The sequence below is a fragment of the Arvicanthis niloticus genome, chromosome 17 (assembly GCF_011762505.2).
Source record: "Arvicanthis niloticus isolate mArvNil1 chromosome 17, mArvNil1.pat.X, whole genome shotgun sequence".
NCBI classification, from domain to species: domain Eukaryota; kingdom Metazoa; phylum Chordata; class Mammalia; order Rodentia; family Muridae; genus Arvicanthis; species Arvicanthis niloticus.
In genome coordinates, this window is record NC_047674.1 from 35,382,793 (window position 1) to 35,401,115 (window position 18,323).

Here is an 18,323-nt window from a genome sequence, read left to right on the forward strand (position 1 = left end):
ATATTATTAAAATATTACATAGCAGCCTTATTAGTGATGGCCAGAAGCTGGAAACAACCCAAATGTCCCACAACAGAAGAATGGATACTGAAAATGTGTTCAGTTACACAATGGAATACCACTCAGCTATTAAGAACAAGGACATCCTGAATTTTGCAGGAAACATATGGAACTAGAATATCATCCTGAGTGAGGTAACTCAGGCCCTCACTAAGAAGTGGATATTAGCCATAAAAGTACAGAATGCCCAGGATACAATCCACAGAACTCAAGAAAGTTAAAAAGTTGAAGGGCCTAAGTGAGAATTCCACTTGGGAGGGAGAAGAAAGTCACAGGGGGCAGAGGGAGGGAGGGACCTGGGTGGTAGAGAGGACAGGGAGAGGAAAAGGGCAACATGATCAGGTATGGGAGGGGCAAATCAGGAGTGAAGCCCTGAGAGCCAGCAGAAAGAATGGAAACAGGCAATCTTAGGATGTAAGAGGTGGGAGAACCTTCTAGAATGTACCAGAGACCTGAGAGGTAAGAGATTCTCAGGACTCAAAAGTAAGGACATTAGATGAAATGCCCAAGAGTAATGAGAGGGAACTTGTAGAATCCCCTCCAGTAGAAAAACAGGGCATCATGCAGAGGGATGTGGTTGCCATCCCACAGTCAAAAACTCTAACCCAGAATTGTCCCTGTCTAAAAGAACTGCAGGGACAAAAATGGAGAACAGACTGAGGAACTGGAGGTTCAGTGACAGGCCCAAATTGGGATCCAGTTCAAGGAGGGCCTCCAGGGCCTGAAACTATTACAGATGCTATGGTGTGCTTACAGACAGGAACCTAGCATGACTGCCCTCCGGGAGGCCCAACAAGCAGCTGAAAGAGCCAGACATAGATATTTACATACAACCAATAAGCAGAAGCCAGGGACCCCTGTGGTTGAATTAGGGAAAGGCTAGAAGAGGCTGAGCAGGAGGGTAATCTCACAGGAAAACCATCAGGCCCTCAACACATATACAGCAGAGGACCATCAGGTCTGGACTCAGTCAGGAAAACACACCTAACGCTACAGAGAGTTGAAATCCAAGGGAGGGGGAAGGTTTGGAGTGGGGGGACATCTTCTTGGAGACAAGAGAGGAGGAATGGGATGAGAAATTGTCAAGGGTGGACTGGGAGAATTATGACTGGACTGTAAAAAATTAGAGAATAATAATAATAATAATAATAATAATAATAATAATAATAATAACGACAAAAATAATAACAACAACACAGATAAAATAGGCATTATGCCGAAATCAAGCAGACACTTAGAATGGTGGTTCTGAAACTGTGGAACTTTACGGTGGATTTTTGCTACCATTTAAAGCAAAACAAAACAAAAACAAAAAGTCCATGACACAATTACAATGAAAAGGCATTAATTCATTTATATCCTCCTCCACAACAAATATTTCTTGTAACACTTTCTTTAGTAATTAGTTTTATCATGTATAATTAGATCTGTGCATGTCAGTATGTGTGTGAGTATATACAGAAAAATGAAGAGAAGAAAGGTTTATCAAAGGGATTGACCTGGAGCTAGAGTTATAGACGCCTGTGAACCACCCAATGAAGAGGCTAGGAGCTGAGCGTGGGTCCTCCCAAATACAGTGAGTTCTCTTAACTGCTGATTCATCCCTACTGCTCCCTGTGGTTATTAGTCATTGAGAATCACATGCATGACTACAGTATTAACAGTGTCTCCTCTCCTCCGTCTCTCTGCTCCAGTTCTGCCCATGTCCACCCAGTCCCTCTCAGATATATGACCTCGTCTTCTTTCATTTTATCCTGCATTAAAGTAGACCATTACAAAAAGTAGTGCAGTGGCCACACACTTTCTAGAAAAATCAGCTTCAGGAACAGGACATATGTAAGAAAGAGAAGGGTAAGTATTAACACTGCAGATGTTGCAAGATATTCCTTGTAAGATGACTCGCTCACTTTCCTTCAGACCTCGTGAGTACAACACTAAAAGCCTTACTTGCTAACAGCTCTTCATAGATATTTCTGTAGCCATAACCTCAAAAGTAGTGAAGCATTTCTCCCTAGGCAGTATTACTTATTAATAAATTAATAATAAAATTATTTGTGGGAAAGATCCAGCCACTTTACTCCTCGTGGTAAAAGATCACACACTCCTATCCTTGGTGCCCTGCCTGTAATAAAAGCTACTGCCTTTATAGTCAAGAGGTGGCATGTTCCTATCATCTTTAGGAAATGAAATAAAGGTATCAACAAGTATGGACACTTTGTGCATTGCTCCTGCTCTGAGAAGAGGTAAGTCTTTTGTCACTGTTCACAAAAATGTGACAAGATAACTTGTGGGCAAACTACAATCAGTCGTCAGAAATAAACTCAAGCCCTTTACACTGTTAAGTGCTCTTAGGGTAAACAACAAAAATACACAAATCTATACTTAATCACTAGCATTGAACCCAAAATCTCTTAGGATGCAAGAATGGAGCTCATTGCTTCCCATACCCCTGGGTTTATTGGGCTCAATAACTACAGAGATGTCCCTTGAACTGTGAAACAATTGCTTTCACCTATAAATCCAGATAAAAGTAAATGGAGACCATCCAGTGGGGAAGAGAGGGGACAGTCTGTGCATTATAATAAAAAGGGCTGAGATGCTCAGATACCAGAGAATAAAAGGCACAGGAACCACAATAATGGGGAGTCTTATCTCTCAATAAGTTTCCTACTTCCATGTCCTGAATAAAGCATGCATGGCCTATTTACAGAACCTGAGGCATGGAAGAGAAGTGTGTGGTATTATAGTACTGTTAATTTCTGGCCTAATTGTAATGATATTAGCTGGAATAGAAAATGTAAAAGTAATATTAGGTATGATGGGAGTAGGAGACATGATCGAGTTCTGTGAATCTGAAATGAGTTATGATGCTGACTTATCTGAGAAGGAAAACTAATTAATCTGGGAATATTTGTATCTAAAAATCAGGAGAGGCACCTAAATAAATAAAGGATGGAGAAATAATACCTATAAATAAACATTTGAAGATTTATAGCAAAAGCACAAGTTGGTCTATAGTACGAGATTGGAAGTAATGGGTAATTAATAAATAATAGTAGGTCTTGGGGACAACAATGTAGTTAACAGAATTAGAAAAAAAATGACCAGAGTAATGAACTAATATTTTAGAAGTCAGGAAGCAACATGAACTTGAAAAGGAATGTCATTGACATAGTCAAATGACTCTTAGTCCAGCTTTGGACACGAGTCAGGGCAGCCAGATTGAGTGGTCTAGGACTCACTGAGAGAGACTATGATACATACCCTAGCATGCCTACTGGTCAATAACATGATGGTTTATGCATGAAAAATAATCAGTGATGATTGCTGTCTAAGACATAGTTCTAACATGGTACAGCCTAAATGTACTGGAACCCATCCAGAACATCACCTTTATTATAATCAACATTTTAGTTCATGAAATTATGCCCAGATTTAGGATACTTATAATATGGGTTTAGCAAAATTCATGAAGTACATCATAAGTTGCCTTTTTCAACCCACATCATTAGGCAAGAGAGCAAGTGTATATGTAGGAATGTTCAGAAAGGACAACTGTCTAACTGTAGTTTCTCTCCTGGGTGCTTCCTGAAAACAAAACTCAGACAAACACATATTGATTGAGCCATGTATTGACTGTAAGTGAATGCCATCCTCAGATGCTTTTATCAATAGAAACCACATGTGCTTAAAAATCTGAAACGCTAATATTGTGTGGCACCCTACATCTCACAAAACACTATGGCATATTTCAGTTTATTGATTTAAGTGGCTACCTACTTTCAGTTAAACTGAGAAATAGATTTGTCTGTTTATTCCTGATAGAAACACAAATAAAACAATGAAAATTTATAATTAGGAATGCTTTTGCAGAAATGTACAACACTCACAAAATTAATTCCTGTTTATAGGGTTATTTATTTTTATGACTATTTTCCTGTCTCAAATTTTTTTCTGTGTCACATACATGTCTGTTAATGAAGATGCATATGGAGAGTATATATGGACAAAAATGAGGGGGAGGATTGTCAGAATGTTATCGTTAATCCTGGTGACAAAGAATTAAATTTGATTATCCATATGTTAGCTTGCTTTAATTTGTAAAACGAGTCTGTGAATAATTCTTAAGAACAAAAATGTCTTCTCACCTCAGATTGTTCACTTGGTACTTATGGTCATGATTCTGTGTAAGTGCATGTTGATAAGTACCACTTTGGTGGTCTGAATGAGAGTGGCTCATGCATTTGGGTACTTGGTCTCAGGGGGTAGAACTCTTTGGGAAGGATTAGGAGGTGTGGCCTTGTTGAAGGTGGTGTGTCACTAGGCTTTGAGTTTTCCAAAGGCTTGTAGATTTCTCAATGTTCTCTTTCTGTCTGCCGCATAGTTGTGAATCAAAATATGAGCTCTGAGCTGTTCCTTTGCTCATCCATCATGGACTAGATGTAGACATGATTGGATTGTAAATCAAACGAAATGCTTTCTTTTGAAGTTGCCTTAATATATGATGAGAACACACACACACACACACACACACACACGCACGGATAATACATGAAAGAAACAATATATTTTAGTAGACTTTAACCTTGTATTACATAATGTTGTAGGCTTAAGTATCCAACTATAAATCTACATTGCTCTATTTCATCTCATTAAGTCAATTTTAAAATGAAACATGCTGCATAGACATACATTTAGCTGTAAGTAAATTAGAAATAATGTAATTTGAAAATACATGAATATAACTGGAAAATACTATACTGACTTAGGTAACCCAGAACCAAAAAGACAAACATAATGTGTTCTCTATTATCTGTGGCTTCTGGCTCATAACCTGTATCTGTACAACTGATTCTATAGGAGTTTCTATAGAAAACAAGAAAAGAGTCAAGAAATCAATTGGGAATTGGACACAAGCGCTTTGAAGAAGAACTGGGGGAATAGGGATGAGAAAAACTTATTGAAGAGTAGGAATGGAAATGCAGAAGAAGGGTAGAGGAAAAAGAAATAACACTAGGAGTGTTTGAAAAAACTATAGGGAGACGTACTATTTTATAACATTTCTTAATAACATATATATATATTACATAATATGCATGCAAACATGACAGAGTGACACACACATACATACATACACAGAGAGAGAGACAGAGATGAGAGAGAGAGAGAGAGAGAGAGAGAGAGAGAGAGACAGAGAGAGAGAGAGAGTTTAATCAGGGTTACCCATATATATAGAAAGAGGAATAATGTCCCTCCCAACTTCCATAAACTATCTCATAGAAAGCTCAGTACCAGACAATGGATGTCTCCCATTGAGTTGTTAATCAATGGAGTCCAAGCAACTCCCAGAGCAATACCAGCTATGTAGTTTTCCTTTGTGGCCTCTACAACTTGAGGGATAAAACATTGTTACTGAAAACATTACATACTTTGGTCATAGGACAGTGAAAAATGAAGCAGGCAGTGACCTGGAGGAGTCTTCTCTGAAGGTTCCTTTCCTTGTGCCAGAAGATGGAATGAAAAATGAATGGAAGGGAAGGAAGCAAGTCTTACCTAGCAATGAGCCTAGCAAGCTACAATTAAAACAAGCCTTGATACAAAGGCCCAATACTGTGAAATTGGCACCGACATCTTGAAGCTAATCAACAGCCATCTGACTGCATTAAAGCTACACTCAATAACTTGGAGGGAACTCATGCCTGATACTGCAAACCTAGCCAAGAAGTCATGATTTAGAGAGTCCAAGGACACTAGAAGAGAACCTATTACTACCATTTTACCAAATTAAATTAAATGCCACTCTCATGTCTCATCAAAGAAAAACATATTTGCTACAAGTTCTGGCTACTACAGAAATCCACTACTAGTCAAAGAGCAGATAATAAATGACCATAGAATATCTATCCCTAAATCCGACTGTATCATAACCTCCACACCAAATGCTCATGGAACATTAAAGGAAAGGGAAAGAAAAGTTCATCAAGAGCCAGAGGACCAGTAGGACTGTTGGGAGATAACATCTTGGAGACAACAGAAATGTTATACCCATGAACTCTCAACAATATGGTTGGAAGCACAAGACCACACCAGTCAACATGCCAGTATGGATGGGGGAAATATTCACGAGGTCTTACATGTAGTTGAAGAGCTACAGGTATTCAGTGGCTGCTGGGGGTGGGATTCAGTTTTCTTCATGGATAAGCTCCCTGATAGGCTGCCCAAGCATAAGCAGTCAGCCCTGAATCTATGTATGAGACACTGTGCAACAATAACTCAACTCTGTAAGGATTGTGTGTGTCTGTCAGTGTGTGTGTTGTGTGTATTTAAGGCAGTAATAATGAATAATTAAAAGACATGAGTTTGTGAGGGGGTGTGACGGCAGAAAGGGCACAAGGGGGGAGTTGTAGGGGGAAGAAGGCATGAGAGTTATATAAATATAGTCAATGTTCTTATGTAAAAAGTTATAAAATAAAACTGGTTCATAACTAAAAAAGTTTGACAAAAAGTTACAAAAATGTATCTTTTTCTACATCAAATTCTATAAGCTCTAAAACCAAATCGTGTCTGTAATGAGAAAGTTAATTGAAAATGTGCTAAAGATTCTATAAATGGCAAACAGTTAAAATGGGAATGTCACATACATGCATGTAAAATTCATAAAAAAGAATGACTTTATTTATTTTAAAGGGTATGTTTTCCCATGATATACTTTGTCATGTAATTTCAGGACTTACTTTATGCCCAAAGATCAAGGCCAGTGTGATTTACATGTTTAGCAAGAGTCCTGACTCTGTCAGCTTAAGCTTAGAAAGGATGAAGCCAAGGGAATCCAAGACTGTGACACCCGCTCCTCCCTGAAGGCCAAAGAAGAAACCCTCCTGAACGTTCCATTCAAAAGCTTCGCAACAAATGAAAGATGCACAAAGAAGAAACAAATGGAGCTTTAAGCGGACTCTGCCAAGCTCCTTTGTGTTGTGCAACATCATGCTTAGACTATTTTACATTTATCTTCCTCAATATTCTCATTTAGCCAGGCGCAATGCACCCTGAGGACCATTCTATGCACACACAATTTTCCAAGAATACATTCTATATACTTGGGATTTAAAATGTTATCGGGCATATTTAGACTTCAAAACAGCAACTATAGTGAAACAGGTTAACACACCGAGTTTCATCAACTGTTTCTGCTTTTACAAAGAGAGTCTGTAAAATCTGTAAATCTAACAAACATCCACCACAGTGTGTTCTTACCTACATGCCTCATGTTGTACATTAGCTATTCAGATTTGTACATATTTGCTTATTTATATATTCTAAGATACTTCAGCTAATGCCTTTCCCGCTTCAAATACAAGGTGCCCACTATTGGATTCTCTGTGTACATCATTGTCTTTTTATAAAATATTCCTTTTGTGAGATAGCATAATATTTTTTTTCTTTTGCTTCTAGTTCTTTTCACTTAAGAAAATGTCCTCCAGGATAACCACTGTGTGGAATAGTATAGGATCTTATTTTGCTTAGAGTTAATAAATACTAAATTGTATATATGTCTCACACTTTTTAAATCTATTCATCTACTAATGTTGTTCCCATAGTTTACTTATTGAAAACAGTGCTACTTGAACATATATGAATGTCTGCTGATGCACACACACACATACATACACACACACACACACACACTTACACACACACTCACACACACTCACTGCCACCATAAACTGAACAATATAAAACAAAACATAGAATTGGATTCTATATACCCTAAGTAAGTGGGGGAAAATGTGTTTTTATGTATCTCCTAAGAAAATTTATGATCTCAAGCTATCTATTTTCTTACTAGAATAGTAGTAAATATGAAGGTACCTTTAAAATTCTCCTGTTGAATAGTCAAACATTTTTCTACCCTTCAGGGGTCTTTCTGTCTGTATCCTCACATCCTTCCTTAAGCCTTTGCATGCACAAATTTGATTATATTAGTGATTTGATGCACTTTGATTAAAGTGCATTCATGACCTATGTCCTGTGCACAAAGCTTTCTGTGAGACTCCTGATATTCTTTATTTTAATCAACCATGTGTAATACAGAAAAAAATTACATATCCAATTTAAGCTATCAAATCATGAGTACATAAAGTGAGGTGAGTATAAAAAATTAAAACATTATAAATTTAAATAATAATAAATAATATATTCACAAACTGTTAAAATTTCCTAAGTATCATAACATACATGAGCTGTACACGTTCATAAATATTATCTGTTGATAGCAGTTGTCCTTGTCAGACCATTTATCTTTAGATATCACAAGAGAACTCTAGAGATAATTAAGAAAAAGCAGCTCATTGAAAGCATTGTAAGGATGGCAATCATTTATCCATAACTCACTCACAGTGTCTCTGATATTCTCTTGGGTTCACACTACAACTTCACTATAAGACTCTATTTTTGAAAATAGCACACATAATTGCCAATTAGACACAGAGGAAAGTAAATTTAAATCTAGAAATACTGTTAATGCTATACCAGTAAATACATATCTGACACGGGCACATTGCACATCTGTATACACACACACACACACACACACACACACACACAATTGAAATTATAGACATCAGAAAAACATACCTGAAACCCAAAGTGTTAGTCACTGTTCCACATTCACCTATGAATAGACACCATGAAAAAGGGAGTTTATAAAAGAATCATTTAATTGCAGACTGCTTAACGTCTTAGAGAGTTAGTCTATGACCATCATGATGAGGGACACAGCAGCACGCAGGCAGGTATGGCTCTGGATAAATAGTTGAGAGCTTAAATCTCTCTGATCCATATATGGGAGGCAGAGAGAGACTTGGCATGGTATGTGTTTCTGAAACCCCAAATCCCACTTCGAGTAACACAACTCCTCCCCCTTATACTTGTTAAACAGCCCACCACTTGGGAACCAAATATTCAAATATTTAAACCTATAGAGTCGTTCTTAGACCTCCATACCATGTTGTTATAATGAATAATGTATTACTTAAATGCATACCTGTTTACCCTTATAAACAGATGTAAGTCTTCTAGGGAAGGTTTGTAAAGGTTTCTTTGTAACGATACTTGTAACTTAATTCACAAAGTTTCTTTGTTTTGTGTCTGTTTGTTTTGTGGTATTAAAAGGAGAATCCAGGCCATAAGCAACACTGCTACCATTGCCACTGGGTTCCACCGTCACTTGTAAATCCTGTGTGTTTGTTCGTTTTGGGAGGGTTTGCAATGTTAACCTGACTACTCTTGATCTCTGTCCTCTGTTCAGAAAAGCATTGAGTTATGATTCTTTCTCCTCCACCTCAGATGCTGGAATCACTGGCCAGCCCACAGGCTCAGCTCCCATGGTTGGTTTAAGTGCTAATTAAAAAAAAATAAAAACACTGAGATGCCCTCCAACCAGGTAATTTATCTGATATATTTAGAAGTCTAGAATTAAAGCAGGCCATGAGGGAACTAGAGGCCACCAACAAAGTATAACTAGGTCACAGTGAACTTGTCTCTCGGCCCTGTTCCTCCCCCCCCCCCATTTACTATCATATCTTGTCTCAGCTGCCATGAGAAGCTTGAAAGAGAAAGAATCTCAAAGAGGGTGCCACAGACCTTTGGCAGGCTGCCTTACTCTCCCTTCATAAAATGTAAAGTGTATGGCATCCTTTTGCTATAAAGATGTACATGCAAGGAGAACAGAGGAACATAGCCAGTATTCACTGAGTACTTTATAAATGCATGCATGATCAAAGCATTGGTGAGAATATAGTCTCCTTGTAAGCTGGATCTGAATGTAGAATATTCTGAGCAATCTTGATGAACACAGGTATCAGTTTCATCAGGCACTGATTCTCTTGGCACTGATAATCTCATGTCCAGATTTGAGCAGTGAGATGTGGTGATTTCAAAGGAATATTTCAGTGGCCTTAAAATTAGATAGATAGATAGATAGATAGATAGATAGATAGATAGATAGATAGATAGATAGATAGATAGATAGATGGATGGATGTGTAGGTGGATGGATGGATACATGGATGAAGGAATGGATGGAAAGACAGACATATGGACAGATGGACAGATATATTCTGATCTCATTTAAAATTGCTGCTCTATGAGGGAGAGTTCATTTTCTACAGCAATGTAGCCCTGAGAGATCACTCCAGCGCCAATGGATTGTTTCCCAACCAAGAATATATCAGCAGCACTAAGAGGATGCAGTTAGATTTTTTTAAAAAATGGAGGAGAGATACATGAAGTTAGGGGAGAAAAGGAATGGAGGATATTAGAACAACATTCTGGTAAATGGAGTGGAGAAATACTTAGAGATACAAGATGATTTTTATATAAACTTAAACAATATTAGTTACTATGTTGGCCTTACATTACCTCTTTTTTTTCTGTGTTTCTTTCTTTATTCCTACTGTGTGCATATAACAGTATCTATCTAAAATAATTTCATATAAAATTGAAAAAATAAAACATATAAAATACTTAAAGTCTTCACCCCCTCCCCCCACCACCACCAAAGACAAAGGATCAATGGCTCTGTAGACCACACTGGCCGAAGCTCAGGTCGTGGCAGAGAAAATGAACAGCTGCAGCTAAATTCCAAAACTGTAAATTAACAAACTGCCCTGCTTGACATTTTTTTAGAATCAGTAACTCAGAATGTTGCTTTATGTGAAATAACACATTAAAATGATTGTGATATACGGAGAGGGAATGCATTATCTAATGACTCACAATCCATCTCAGAAATAATGCTGTGCCCAGGACAGCATACTTCCTCACCAAACCATGGCTCTTTTAATTTCTGTTTTATTCATTATTTTCTCCTTTCAACAGGCTGCCATTGCTTTAAATGTTCTGCTTTTTACATTCAAGAGATGCCGATAGGATGTGCATTTTTAAAGTGCATTGTAAAGGAAGCGTCTCTCAGGGTTATCCTTTTGATCTTACAATTCTTAGTACCAAGAATCTGAAATGGTTACCGTGAAATAGTATGACAGGCACACATTTACTTAAAGATTAGAAGGTTTAATGCCAAGGTCCTCTATTAGTATATAATTTTATATGAATAAAAAGCCAAAGCTGTCTAAGATTTAAAATAATGTTTAAAATTACTGAAGTCCTGTCTTATCAATATCTGCATAAATAAGTGGATTTAGAGTTCAACAGATTTTAAAATGGAGTAGTTTATTCGTTCAGTAACGTGCAACGGGAGAAGTGATAGTAGGAAAATAATATGATACATTATTCTAAGAATAAGATAATTAGCAAAGACAATTACAAAATAATGTTTTTCTTTTTTACTTAATTATTTTACTTATTTATATATTTATATGTTATAGTACAACATTTGGAATATGGGGTGAAGAACTCGCAGAGTTCCTTTTCCCTTTACATCTGAGAGGGTGCTCTCCCTCCCCTTATCCTGCATTCCCCTTCCCCAGGGCATAAAGTCTCCACTGGATTAGGCTCATGCTAGCTCTCTATGGCCAGACAGGGAAGTCCATTGCTACCTATGTGCCAGGGGCCTCAGGCCAGCCTGTGTATGCTCTTTGGTTGGAGTCTTAGTCTCTGGGAGCTAACCAAGAGATTTGGGTTAGTTGACACTGTTGTTCTTCCTATAGGGCTGCTATCCTCTTCAGCTAGTTCAATCCTTCCCTTAACTCTTCCATAGGGGTACCCAACCTCAATCCAATGATGGGCTGTAAGTATCTGCATTTGTCTCAGTCAGCTGCTGGTAGAGCCTCTCAGAGGATGGCTATGCTAGGCTCCTCTCTGCAAGCACAACATGGCATCAGTAATAGTGTCAGGGTTTGGCGCCTGTCCTTTGTGTGGATCCCATGTCACTGGTTAGCCTTTCCTTCAGTCTCTGCTCCAGTTTTTGCCCCTGCATTTCTTTTAGACAGGAACAGTTCTGGGTCAAAATTTTGAAGATGGGTTTGTGTCCCCATCCCTCCACTGGGGGCCCTGTCAATCTATTGTCAATCTATCTCCCCAGTGTTGGTCATTCTGGCTAAAGTCACCCTCATTGAATCATGGGAGTCTCTCTTATCCCAGGTCTCTGGGACTTTCTAGATGTTCACCCCAATCTCCAGTAACTGCATATTCCCAATCATTCTCCTGGCCCTCTGGGCTTCCCTCCTGTCTCACCCCATACCTGATCCTGTTCCCCCTTTTCCCTCCCTCAACCACTTCCCTCCCTCCTTCTGCTTCCCATGATTATTTTGTTATCCCTTTTAAGTGAGATTGAAGCTTCCTCACCTGGACCTTCCTCCTGCTAAATGTCTTAAAGTCTGTGGTTATATCATGGATACTCTGTATTTTTGGCTAATATCCACTTATCAGTGAGTACATACCATGCATGTCTTCTTGGGTCTCAGTTAACATAATCAAGATTTTATTTTCGAGTTCCATCTATTTGCCTGCAAAATTCATAATGTCCTCATTTTTAATATCTGAATAGTATTCTGCTGTGTAAATGAACCACATTTTCTATATCCATTCTTCTGTTGAGGGACATCTGGGTTGCTTCAAGTTTCAGTCTATTATGAATAAATCTCCTATGAGCATAGTGGGGTAAATTTCCTTGTAGTATGGTGGAGCATCTTGTGGTTACATGCTCAGTAGTGTTATAGCTAGGTCTCCAAATTATAAATATTGTACAATAAATAAATCAGTAAAAAAGGAGCAAGAAAATGCAAGAGTTGTTCCCACTCGAAGGAACACCCCAAGAGGACAATACTAATACAAAAGGTATTGTACTTTCTTAAACACCACTTTCATTTCTTACTGATTGATAACCACTGTACCAATATACTCAGTTATACATTACTCTGCATCTCAGTTTATTAAGTGCTATGCAAAGAAATTCAGTTTGCTATGTACTGGATATGTTGGCATTGTTCCTGGAGGCCTCAGGAGCAGACATAGAATGACTGCTCTGTTTCGACTGCAAGTAACTTCTGTGTCTTACATCAGTGTCATTTTGGATTGCAAACTTTCCAGATAAGCTTTGGTAACTTATGACCTGATTCCCTTTATTCCTTCTTTATAGGATGACTTACACATATCATGCTTGAGATCCCACATTTCTCTATATCTGAGAAAATATAAAAATATAAAATTAGTTTGGGAGACAAAAAATAACACAATATCTACAAGCATCCAAGCTAAAAAATATTTTGGAAATTTTCATCAATGGGTACCATTGTATGAAAGCTTCTTGGGTTTAACAAAATTATATATAGACAGTCTCCAACCATAGCCCCAAAGATGACTTGTTAATTATAACAAGAGACATACTTCACGACTTGATATTAAGTGCAAATCTTGTATAGGCAGTAATGAATGATATTGAACTTGTGGTCTCTCTACTTTACATAAAGAGAATTTCATACTTTATGCACTAATTGTAATAAAATGCTTACCATGAATTTAATTAGAAAAAGACCCTGAATTAATGTTTGGCGCTATAAAATAGTTTAAAATGTTTCAAGTTTTAAAATGAAGGAACTAAGGAAGTCTAGAGAATAGAAGAGAACAGAGACAGGACAACAAAAAGATGTTATGCAAATTTTTATGTGATTCTAATTTTTTAATATATTTTATTTTTAGAAGTTTCACTTATTTATTTATACAATGTAAATTGATCATATACATTCACCTCTACTTCTTTCTAACTTTTCTGAGATTAGCCACCCCATGTCTTCCAAATTCAAGTCCTATATGATATTAATATATAAAAAAGTGCCACCAGAGCATGAGAAACCTGCCAGTGGTCACATTCTTAAAGGACAATGATTTTCCCAGCTTCAGCATCTATAAACTGTCAAGAGCACTTCTGATAGGTATGGGGCTTCAGGGGTACCTCCTTCATTTATGCTTGAGTTTTGTTGTCTTCATCATTCGTGAATCTTATGCAGGCAAATTCATGCTGTAAGTTACTATGCCTGATAGCCATGTCCTGTTCACGAGTTAGCATTTCATACTTCTTGATTATGACAGTGGTGATGTGCATGAAAGATGCCCTCATTGAACCCAAGTAAATCCTAAACAATTAGAATAAGAGGGGAATATCTGATAGTCTGTATTTTATAGTCTGTGGTTAACAGAAGCACAGGTGTTAAAGTGCCAATGTGCTCATGGCTAAAGAAAACTATGACAAAATATCATTTGCGAAGGTGGGTGCATTTTAAACACAAAATATAACGACTTTAATTCAGAGCTGATGTAGAACATACGCCTGTAAACTACATACTATTTTCTTCTATTATCAACATGGTATATTACATTTGTCACAGCAGATGAACCGACACTGATACATTATCATGGACGAAACTCTACACTTGATTCAGACACGCCTGAGTTTTTGCTCAGTGTTCTTTCTGTGTTTCAAGGAATTATGTCAGATGGTCATTACCCAGAAATTGGGAACTTTCTCTCTGTAACAAGAGTCAAAAGTCTCCAAACACAGAAAGATGCCCCGAGGAAGTCCAGCTCAAGTTGAAAGATAAGACTGGAGTGGAACAGCACTCACTGAAGCAGAACAGAAGAGCCTCTGATGATGATGTAATCAGAAGAGTTAGAAAGAGTTTTTGCTATGGATTAACTCACTTCTATTGCAAAACATATTGAACCCCAGTAACAATGAATAAATAAGTTTGTGTCTCTTATTAATCACATCTTTAGAAATACAGAACTGTGTAGTGTGATTTTTCTTTTTTTTCAGAATCAGTGCTTTTTGCTTGTTTCTCTGAAGACGCCTGCCCTTATGGAACTGACACAATTTAAAATCCAATCCAAAGCCGGTCTTCATGTTACACCTGCAGGACAGGGCTTTTTATTTTTATATGCCTTGTCAGGTACCATAAGCACAACACTTATACATGACAGATCAAAGAGAAGTTCTCAGGTCATTCCATTGAGAAACTGTTCTCTTCCCATGAGCTCGGCACCAGGTTAGCCTGAGTCTGACATTAAAAAGAAGTGACACAGAAGCTATATATCAACCTCAGAGCTGTCTGGGTACAGGGTGAGGTATAACCGCAAAACAACCAATACATATTAAGCACAGATTAGTAAGGATAGCTCTGGACTGTAAAAGGCAGAAAACAATGATTTTACACAGAGCTTCTTGTTAAAGCCTGACAAGGGGCACTTAAATGGGTTTGTGGCTCAATTTCAAATTTTATCATACAAATACTTCTACAATACAGTGAATCTACCAAGATTCAGAAGCCCAACAGAGAATTATAAAACAGAAAATTTCACACTACCAGTCAAGTCTGCGTTGCATACATGTGTAAGTTGTTGAGACACCCAACATAAAGGGCATTTTAAAATGCTTTTTATTTGTTTTAAAATGTGATGGAAGCGAAGTCTTCTGAGGGAACGGATGCATATTAATTCTTTGGTAAGAATATGCCAATGTTGTAAGGAGAGCGAATGCAAGCATATACTATATAATAAGGGGTAAATAGAGAATGCAGACTTCTCTCGGTTCATAATGCCAAGCGGTGACGCTATTGCCAAGCACTCAGAATTGCTGAAGGAGAGGGTGAGGTGGCATTACAAATACCGGGCATGGACCCTGCAGAGCAGAATCTGAGCATCCCTGCCTGCCAGACATGGTACAGAAAGAGCCACAAGAGTCTCACAATGCCTTTGTCTGTTTCAAAGGAACCATGCATCTTCCTGTCTCCTTACTCAGTTACTGTGGTTAACTCTGTGAGTCCTATTCCAACTATTGAACTATGCTGAATTTTTTGCGGCAAAATGAAGCAGCCTGCTCCTGTCACCTGCTACTCTTACATATAAGACAGCTGCGCATAATAATGACTTATTCAAGGCTCAGGTCCTAAACTTAAACATGAAATTATTTTATTTATGTTGTGTGTTTATCACTTCATTCTGTTGAAATTATCTGTTTGTTATGTATTACTTTATTGTTAAAATAGCAATCTTCCTGTTGCCTAGAATGGCAGTTGGGCCTCTGCAACCAGCCTAGAATCCAGCTTCTAGTGCCCAAGCAGCTTGGATTGCAATTCAACTCTCCATCTCTCGCTATTTCCAAAATCTTCTGTTCACCAAAAGCAAGTAGCTATCTTATAAACGATAGTTTGATTTGTTTTTTTAAGTACTAGATACTGGATGGGTCCTGCTTATTTTTTAAATGTTCTTCCTATTATTAGAAAATACTTTTTAATAACAGAACTTAAGGGATTATGGCAGAGTGTGTGCCTATGAACGCTCTTCATGGTTCCTATTCTGCCTTAGAAAAACAAAAACAAAAGCAAAAAGAACTTATAGACATAAAGAAAGAGTGGCATGTGTCATCATTATAAGAAAACAGTAAAAGGACATGGGCATTGTCTAGTACAGACTCACAGAATATATTGAAAATAAATGACAGAAAAGACAAGTAGTCTAGACCCTCATGAAGCTTAGACAAGATACCAAGAAGAATTGATTTTTAATTTATTTTTCATTCTTATCTGTATATGTAGATGAGAGGAAACTGCATTATATCAGTTCAGTGATCTATTACAGATAGATAGATAAATATAAATGAAGATTATATATAATTTGCTTCAGAGAATCTTCACCACAGGTCTCTGCCCTGGTAATTCCTTCTACATCCAAACATTGAGATGAAGTCTGTAGAAGGCTATCTCAATAATACAGTACTGGCTCACCAGCAGTTCATGATATTAAGTAGAAGGATGGATAGTGTCCAGACAAACAGCCAGACCTCCAAATTCATGATTGTGTTCTCTGGAGCAGCACAGTAGTACACGCTGCCTTTGCTTGTATCAAGAATGTGTGGGTGACTTTATGTTCAGAAGGAGATGGGAATTACATCATTTTATGACTTCCACAGCTTATTCCCAAGATCCCTGTGTAATAGAAAACTGTGCATGAAAGCAGTATCCTCATGCTTCTGGAAAGTCTTTGAACATCACCAAGTATCCAAAAGGAAGAAGTAAAATACAATTCAGACTTCCTTGTGTTAAGCCTCACAAGCAACTCTTCCTTCTCTTATTAAAGATGTTTATGTCCTAATTGTTTTCTAGTATTTCCATCTGAAAATTGTCATCTCTGTTGCAAGATGTCTTAAAAGGGAATTAGTAAAACAAAAAGGAATAGAAATGGGTAATCAGGCATGAGTATGAACACAATACTGTTGATGTAATTATTTTAAAAGTGGCCTCTGGACAATCCGACTATCTATGCTGCAGCGGCTCTGCCTAGTTCAGCCATAGCCAGAGGCCACATGCGTGCAGCAGCTAGAAATGTCCAGCCAGAGATGCCAGCCCTGCCAACCACAAGAAGCCAATGTAGGAGATGACTCTGCCAATCTTCCACGCTGATTTTGCAAGGCTAGGCAGTGCCTGGAACATCCAGCCAACCACATGGGTTCGGGACAGATGAGAATCTAATGCTTAGATTATCCAAAGGCTAGTAATATTTAGTAATGATCAATAACAAGATACCCTTACAATCAGAGGTGTAACCCAATACCCAACCTAGATATACCAACTACCTTTGACTGCTACAGACAAGCGAACATCAGCCTCCATGTCCCCCTCTCTTGTTCTTTGTCTCTCCCTTAGCTACCCCTCTTCCTTTTCTTCTTCTTCTTCCCTTACTCCTCCTCTTCCTCTCCTTACTCCTCCCACCTTAGCTCCTCCTACACAATACATGTTAAACATGTATATAATGTCAGAAAACAAAGATTAGGACATTAAAAAATCCTGTTGTAAGTAAGACAGAAAAACAAAATCCCAGGGTAGCTAAAACAAAATGTTGAACATTAGGAACTGATGAAATTCTCACCATTCCCAATTTCAAGTTGTACTACAGAGTTTTAGTAACAAAAACCAATAAACACTATTGGCTTAAAAATAGACTCATTGAGCAATGAAATCAAATCAAAGAGCCAGATAAATCTACACACATATGAACACCTGATTTTTTGATAAATAAGCCAATACATGAGGAGAAAAGACAGCATTGTCAAAAAATGATTCAGCTCAAACTGGATGTCTTCATGTAGCAAAATGGAAATCGATCCATGCTTACTAGCCACACAAAACTCAACTCCAATTAGATCAAACAATCTCAATCAACCCAGTCACAAAACCTTTGACTTACAATCTGTCCTGCTTGCAATATATGCTAGGGTAATATGACAGAACTTGTAGAAATAACCAAACATTATCT

At 37.7% G+C, this 18,323-nt stretch overlaps 1 protein-coding gene across 4 annotated transcripts in view; it reads right to left on the minus strand.

Annotated features, from left to right (window-relative positions):
• Khdrbs2 (KH RNA binding domain containing, signal transduction associated 2) overlaps window positions 1-18,323 on the minus strand; it is a 496,703-nt gene that overhangs the window by 443,309 nt on the left and 35,071 nt on the right. The gene's annotated exons all lie outside the window — the stretch shown is intronic.